We start from the raw sequence: 7523 nt of genomic DNA, 5'->3' as shown, positions 1-7523 counted from the left end.
GCGGAGGGCAGGGGACATGTGGGGGGCGGGTCGGGGTCCGGCCTGTGTGCGGAGGGCAGGGGACATGTGGGGGGCGGTTCGGGGTCCGGCCTGTGTGCGGAGGGCAGGGGACATGTCGGGGCGGTTCGGGGTCCGGCCTGTGTGCGGAGGGCAGGGGACATGTTGGGGGGCCTGCGCTCGGGGGCTGTTCGGGGTCCGGCCTGTATGGGGTGCGGTTCGAGGTCCAGCCTCCGTGCGGAGGGCAGGGGACGTGGGGGGCGGTTCGGGGTCCGGCCTCCGTGCGGAGGGCAGGGGATATGTCGGGGGCGGTTCGGGGTCCGGCCTGCGTGCGGAGGGCAGGGGGCGGTTCGAGGTCCGGCCTGCGAGCGGAGGGCAAGGGACATGTCGGGGGCGGTTCGGGGTCCGGCCTGTGTGCGGAGGGCAGGGGACTTGGGTGCTGGCTGGTGATGTCTCTGGCTGGCGTTCGTGGGATAATTTGTATCTGCTTTTATATCAAAAGAAAAAAAATATATAAAACGTGTGATCGGTGATCATTTAACCCTTCCCAGAGTAGCAGCCTCCCCTGGTGCCAGCCGAGCGGTGCTGGAGCGGGTTAACCCTTACTTCTCTGAGGTTGTGGCACTGCAGGAGTTGCGTTCTAGCACCCATCAGTATTTCTTAGCCTTTCTGATCACGTGTACTGTAATTCTGGGCACTGCCAGGTGGGGTTCTCCGCTCTTTCCAGCAGCCTGTCCATGTGGGCCCTGGTCGCCCTTCCATCTCGGGCGCTGGAGCTGCCGGGAGGCCGGGGCTTCTACACGTGCAGATGGTGCCGTCGTCCAACTGTGACCTCCTTGAGGTGTCGGCTCGGAGCCGCCGTGTTCATGGTTCTGCTGGTTTTATTTCATCTGCAGCAGATTTCCCTCGCGAGAAGTCTTGGTGGTATTAAACAGGTGTGGTGCGGGGCCCCTGCCCTGTAGTGGGTTGTGAGGTGTGGGCTGTGTGGTGCGGGGCCCCTGCCCTGTAGTGGGTTGTGAGGTGTGGGCTGTGTGGCGCGGGGCCCCTGCCCTGTAGTGGGTTGTGTGGTGCGGGGCCCCTGCTTCTCCAGCCGGTGTTGATGTGCTGTAGATCTGTATGATTGTGGCCGCCCAGTCCTGCTGCACGTAGCAGTGTCGGTGCGTCTGACATGGGCCCTGCATACGTCTAGTGCTGAGGGGGAAGTATGAGGCTATGTGCACACGTTCAGGTTTTTTTCGCGGTAAAAACGCTATAAAAACTCATTAAAAACGCATACATTATGCATCCTATCATTTAGAATGCATTCTGCATGTTTTGTGCACATGATGCGTTTTTTCCTCGAAAAAAAACGCATCGCGGTTTAAAAAAAAAAAAGCAGCATGTTCATTAATTTTGCGGATTTTCTGCATTTTTCCCGCTATTCTATGCATTTGGGAAAAAACACAAAAAACGCATGCGGATTTCTGGCAGAAATGTCCGTTTTTTTCAGGAAAATTTCTGCAAGAAATCCTGGCGTGTGCACATACCCTAAAGGTTTTCTGCCTCCTCCGCAAATTGCAGTCGTGATCTGACTCGGAGATTGGATCTGAGAGTCCGGGGCGGGGGTCTTCAAAGATCCTCAGTGGCGACTGAAGTGTCTCATTATTCCATGTGCTCCTGATTATTCTGCATTTCCGTTTAGGGTCCAGCGATCACTTTCTCAATGTTTTTCACCTCATTTGAGGTGATAGCAGTTGATCTTAAGGTAGAGCGAGCACTAGTAAACCTGGCTCTGGTGTGGGTGGGCCACACTGTGGGCTCCAGCAGGTCCCCACTTCTGCCAAATTTGATGAGAATATCAGAGACTTGGAACACCAGCATAGAAGGGATGGGATGGAGGCTCTTGGCCACACGGAGGCTCTCGGCAGCATCGGGTCCTCGGCCACACGGAGACTGCATCGTCGGGTCCTCGGCCACACGGCGGCTGTCTGCATCGTCGGGTCCTCGGCCACACGGAGGCTCACGGCAGCGTCTGGTCCTCGGCCCCACGAAGGCTCTCGGCCGCGTCGGGTCCTCGGCCACACGGAGACTGCATCGTCGGGTCCTCGGCCACACGGCGGCTCTCTGCATCGTCGGGTCCTCGGCCACACGGCGGCTCTCTGCATCGTCGGGTCCTCGGCCACACGGAGGCTCACTGCAGCGTCGGGTCCTCGGCTTCACGGAGGCTCTCTGCAGCGTCGGGTCCTCGGCCACATGGCGGCTCTCGGCAGCGTCGGGTCCTCGGCCCCACGGAGGCTCTTGGCAGCGTCTGGTCCCTCGGCCACACGGAGGCTCTTGGCAGCGTCTGGTCCTCGGCTACACGGAGGCTCTCGGCAGCGTTTGGTCCTTGGCCACACGGAGACTCTGCATTGTCGGGTCCTCGGCCACACGGAGGCTCTTGGCAGCGTCGGGTCCTCGGCCACACGAAGGTGCTCAGCAGCGTTGGGTCCTCGGCCATGCTGAGGGCAGGACATGGAGTAAGCATAGTGTAAGCACTAGCCTAAGTACCAAGTTCCATTAATCCCGGTCCATCGGGTGAAAGCAGGGAACGTGGCAGTGGACGTGATGCTTGGGCGCCTGATAAGTGCACTTAGGTTTTGCATGCAGCCTCAATGGTGGCTACTGCAGCGCTGTGGTCATTGGTGGGTGAACTGCAGAGTTTAGTGTCTTTACTCCTGTTTTGGATGATTTTTGGTTATGAAAATGTTAAAACTCAGGTCATTACCAGAATCAGCCTGGAACGGACCCCTGGGATCATAGCCTAGAGAGGAGCCCACGTGCCACGGTCTAGGGAGGCCATAACCAGTGCATGCGGTTACAGAATAGCAAAGATGTTTTCCTTTTTGGCTTCTGGCTTTCTCACATGGCAATTGCCCCTTGCGATCATGGCAGGTCTCCGGGTGAAGCTGAATGGGAGCTCCACCAATTTCTCCCTTTATCTCCTTGTGGTTGCTGCCCGCATGGGTCTCTACATTACAAGGGTCAGCCTGAGCCCAGGTGCGTTTCAAGTAAAGGGCAGAGCGGAGGCGTCCTACATGTCCCTGAACAATCATTAGGAATGTGTCTGACATTGGGATGGGGCCCAGCCCTTGCTAAGTAGACCGGCTGTGGGGTTCGGCTCTGGCTGCTGGGCTCGGCTCTGGCTGCTGGGCTCGGCTCTGGCTGCGGGGCTCGGCTCTGGCTGCGGGGCTCGGCTCTGGCTGCTGGGCTCGGCTCTGGCTGCTGGGCTCGGCTCTGGCTGCGGGGCTCGGCTCTGGGACCCAGGGTCACAGGAGGTTATTGGGATTGTAGGTACCCATGGTTGTCGGGCGTACACCCGGCATCTTCAGAGGATCAGGGCAGGGAGGAGGGTAGTGGTATTTTTGCTGCTGCAGGTCCCTTGTGGGGAGCGCAACATTGTGTCTTCACTTCTCCGGCTTCTCGGTTATTACTCTTGAGTTTCTCTTTTTGTTGTGCTTGTGTGCGGTTTATTTTTCTGGGAGAAGTTTGTGGAGTAAAACACAAGATTGTACATAGGAGGAATAAGAAAAATCCTTTTATAGAAAATAAACAAAAACAAAAAAAACTTTCCATAAATAAATGTATCATTTTGTGCACATTTCTTGTCTCTCGTCAGCTCTGTGCCGCCAATGCCTGGGCCAAGACCGCCCTGACACCAGGGGTGTACTCATTTACAGGTTGTGCTATATTGAGATATCCAGATTCATACTTGCACAGAGCAGTGATTCACAAGGAGTAAAGAAGCTGAGGATAGTGAGAGATGAGGAAAAAGACCAACTAAGGGAAAAGGCCATCAAACTTTTTTTTTCAACAATTGATAAAATGTAAAGAATGAATGTTTTTTGTTTTCTTTCCAAGTTTAGAATGTGTAAAATCGTTTAAAAACTTTTGCCATTTTCCACTTGTAAACAACAGGGGGAGCAGCTGCTGACATTTGCCAGAAATACCTGCCACTAGGGTTGAGCGACCTTGACTTTTTTAGGGTCGAGTGGGTTTTCGCGAAACCCGACTATCTCAAAAGTCGAGTCGAGTGAAATCGGCCGATTATGGCGAAAAGTCGAGGATCGACCGAAACACGAAACCCAATGAAAAGTCAATGGGAATCTCTCTCTCTCTCTCCTTTTGAAAATGAACGATCCGTTTCGCTCAACCCTACCTGCTACCTTGCCTTACGACTGCAGTAAATGTGGGTGGGATCCTCTGAGTCTTATGGCTCCTCCCCTTCTGGGCATTTGGATTACGTGTCAGATCACAGAGCAGCGCCAACATTGGTGAGTGCGGAGATGCTGGCACCGAGGACGGATGGCAGCACAGAGTCACATGATAGGATTAGAGACGTGGACTGTATCTCGCTCTGCAATGTGTAAGGCAGCGATTCCGTGTCCATGACGCACTGGCCCAAGAAAGACCAACTTAAACATCTTTATTTTCAAAATTCACAAAATAAAGGCAAACGTCCTCCACAGCCGGGTCCGTCCATAACAGCCCGTATCAAACCCGTGGACGACTGCCCCACCATATCACTCATGGGTGCATCAACGGTGTGGCCTTCTCTGGCCGGTGTTCAGACATGTCCTGCTCAGAGATCCTGATCAACCCAAACCTAAACAGTTCACGTGAGAATCGTGGACATGAGGCTCACAAAACCCAGAGTGGAGGGAGAGATCCGCCCCACTACCAATCCTATAAGGTCTCCAAAAATAAGAGTCCATGTCAGGTTTCCTAGAATCTGACTTGGTCAAAAAGCTTAACCTAGTCCACACTCTCTTTTATTCTGCAATATAATCGCAGCTGTCATAACTGCGCTCTCCAGAGGGTTCAGTATGGCTCTATACACATCCTGCTGGGCGCATACCGGCCCTCGTATATGACCCTTCACAGATGAGAGGGTATCACGCAGGATGAGATTATAGGGCTCAGCAGGATGATTACTCTGCTGAACACTCAAGTGGGGGCGCATTAATCTCTAGGAAGGGGGCACATCAGTCTCCGAAGAGTTTGGGCGCAGCAATCTCTATAGGAAGAGGGGGCGCATCAGTCTATGAAGAGTTGGGAGGACATCGGTCTCTAGAGAGAGTGGGGGCACATCAGTCTCTGAAGAGAGGTACATCAGTCTCTAGAGAGTAGGGCGTATCGATCTCTAGGAAGAGGGGGCTCATCGATCTCTATAGAAAGTGGGGGCGCGTCGGTCTCTAGAGAGAGTGGGGGCGCGTCAGTCTCTGTACAGGGAGTGGGGGAGCGTCCTATATCTACAGTCCGATGTGAAATAAGTGCGTGTTTATATATATATATATATATATGTGCAGTGACCTTATGAATAGGTATTGTGTGGCTAGGAACATCTGTCCTGAAGGCTGCAGGTTCACACCCAAGTGTTAATATGCATTTTCCTGGGACAAGTAGAATTCTGTCAACAATTCACCTGGGGGTCTTGCTGGAAGCCTAGAAGAAAGGTAACATTTGTCACCTCCTAGCTCTTGGAAGAGAGATGTTAATTACAGCCTGATAGTATCTCTGTGTGAGCTTTTACACAAAGGATCTCAAGAGAAAATAATATATTCAGTGGAAGGCGCGGCCGTGGTCCAATCAAAAACCAAGCAATTATGATATTAACCTGAGGGGCTGGTCTAGAAACCTGACCTCCAGACCTTAACTATAAATTAGACCTGTATACAGAGGAACGTGTTCACATAATGGGGGCGGCCGAGCTGGTGTGATCCAATCTACATTCATCCTACCCTCAGGGTGCAGAAAGCAGACTACCAAGTTAGACGATTTTTGTAAGTTTTCTCCTGTTATTTTATACTGTTTTACATAAGTTGTATGTCTTTTTATTATCATATTTTTATAACTTTTTCTTACTGTAAGCACTGAACCTTTTTTGTATTAAAGTATAAAAGTTTAACAAGTTGAACCTTGAATGTTCTAAAAGAATCCAAAGCCTAAGGTATGTGAGCCTTATGAGTGGTAGACATTATTAGTATTAATATTTCCGGGACTCATCGCCCCTGTATTCGGTGAGTGGTGGCAGGTGTATGAGCGGGTGTGTGGCGTGGGTCGGTGTGTGATTTATGCTCCCATGACAGCATAGGACAGAGGTTGAATGCTGGATTGAGAGTGGGGAGATAGATAACCCTTGCAGGCACAACCCAAGTAACGTGCTGAGAGCAATTACGTGACGAATTAGTTACACCATGGAGGAGGGATCCGTGACAATTGGTGGCAGAGAGACGGCATAGAATTATTTCTATTTGAGCATTAGTGCATGGTTTAAGCAATTATTCCCTGTACAAAAGAATTGGTATCCTTGCGAGGAGTGCACCAGTTCTACAAGGTTCAACTCAGTGCTTACTTAGACATACTTGCAAACAGTTTCCCCTCCCCGTTTTTCTATCTTTTATTTGGCAAAGGCTGTTCATCTATATGGCAGCCCAGTACAAGAAGCAGAGCAAAGAAGCTCTGACCGACCTCTGTGAGCAGAGAGGAATAGAGACGGCCGACAAGTCCAGGGAGCTGCTGATACGCGACTTGGTCGAGCAGGACATAGAGCAAAGTGCTGGAACATCTGGGCAAGGAGAGAGTCCACCTCAGAGAGACCCAGCAATACCAGCTCTTGCACCAGAGATACCTGATGGAAATGACAGTGCTGAGGAGCCTATGGACTGTACTTTACAAATGGACTTACAACGGCTGGGAACAAGTGATCTCAATCTGCACATGCAGCATATTCTACAGCACCGACAGGCTGAGAGAGTGGCTGCAGAATGTCGGGACTGACAGGCTGAGAGAGAGGCTGCAGAATGCCGGGACTGGGCTGAGAGAGAGGCTGCAGAACGCCTGGACCTGGAGGAGAGATAGGCTGCAGACCGCCAGGAGGACAGAGCTTTCCAGGTTCAGATGGCTCAAATAGAGCGACGTATCAGTCCTCTGATAACCCCCTCCCAGGACATAAATCCAAGGAGACCACATCTGGAAAACTTCCCTGTGATGAAGAAGGATACGGACTTAGATACTTTCCTTTGGGGGTTTGAAAAAACCTGCAGGCAATACCATCTACCCCGTGAGCATTGGGCACAGGATCTAACCCCAAGGTTGAGATGCAAAGCCCTGGAAGTTTTTGCTGGCCTCCCACCAGAGCTAGATGCGAACTATGAGGCCATAATAGAGGCCCTGATCAGGAAATACAACCTAACACCAGAAGTGTATTGGAGAAAGTTCCGGAACCTATATTGTGGATCAACTGACAGCTACGCAGATGTTGTGAGCAACTTGAGGACCACGTTCCACCAATGGATCAGGGAACTTTCTGTTAAAGGTTTTGAGGACTTATTGGATCTTATGGTAAAGGATCTATTTCTTCACATGTGCCCCATGGATCAGGCTGCAAGGATTGCGGACTGCTATGTGGCTAACAGGATGCCTGAGGTGCAGAAGCCATCGGGATTCAGCTGGAGGGGAGGTAAGCCAAATGGGGACCCTTCTCCCTCTGCCGTCCGATCACCAGTGCT

At 52.0% G+C, this 7523-nt stretch overlaps 1 long non-coding RNA gene across 1 annotated transcript; it reads left to right on the top strand.

Moving 5' to 3' along the window:
- The first annotated feature begins 27 nt into the window (after nt 1-27).
- LOC138681019 (uncharacterized) lies at nt 28-3613 on the top strand. The gene is made up of 2 exons (XR_011321874.1): nt 28-970; nt 1018-3613. It is a non-coding gene; the product is annotated as an uncharacterized lncRNA (long non-coding RNA).
- The last annotated feature ends 3910 nt before the right edge of the window (nt 3614-7523 follow it).

This window comes from Ranitomeya imitator, chromosome 5 (assembly GCF_032444005.1).
Source record: "Ranitomeya imitator isolate aRanImi1 chromosome 5, aRanImi1.pri, whole genome shotgun sequence".
NCBI classification, from domain to species: Eukaryota; Metazoa; Chordata; class Amphibia; order Anura; family Dendrobatidae; genus Ranitomeya; species Ranitomeya imitator.
This window is presented reverse-complemented; position numbering and strand designations above follow the sequence as displayed.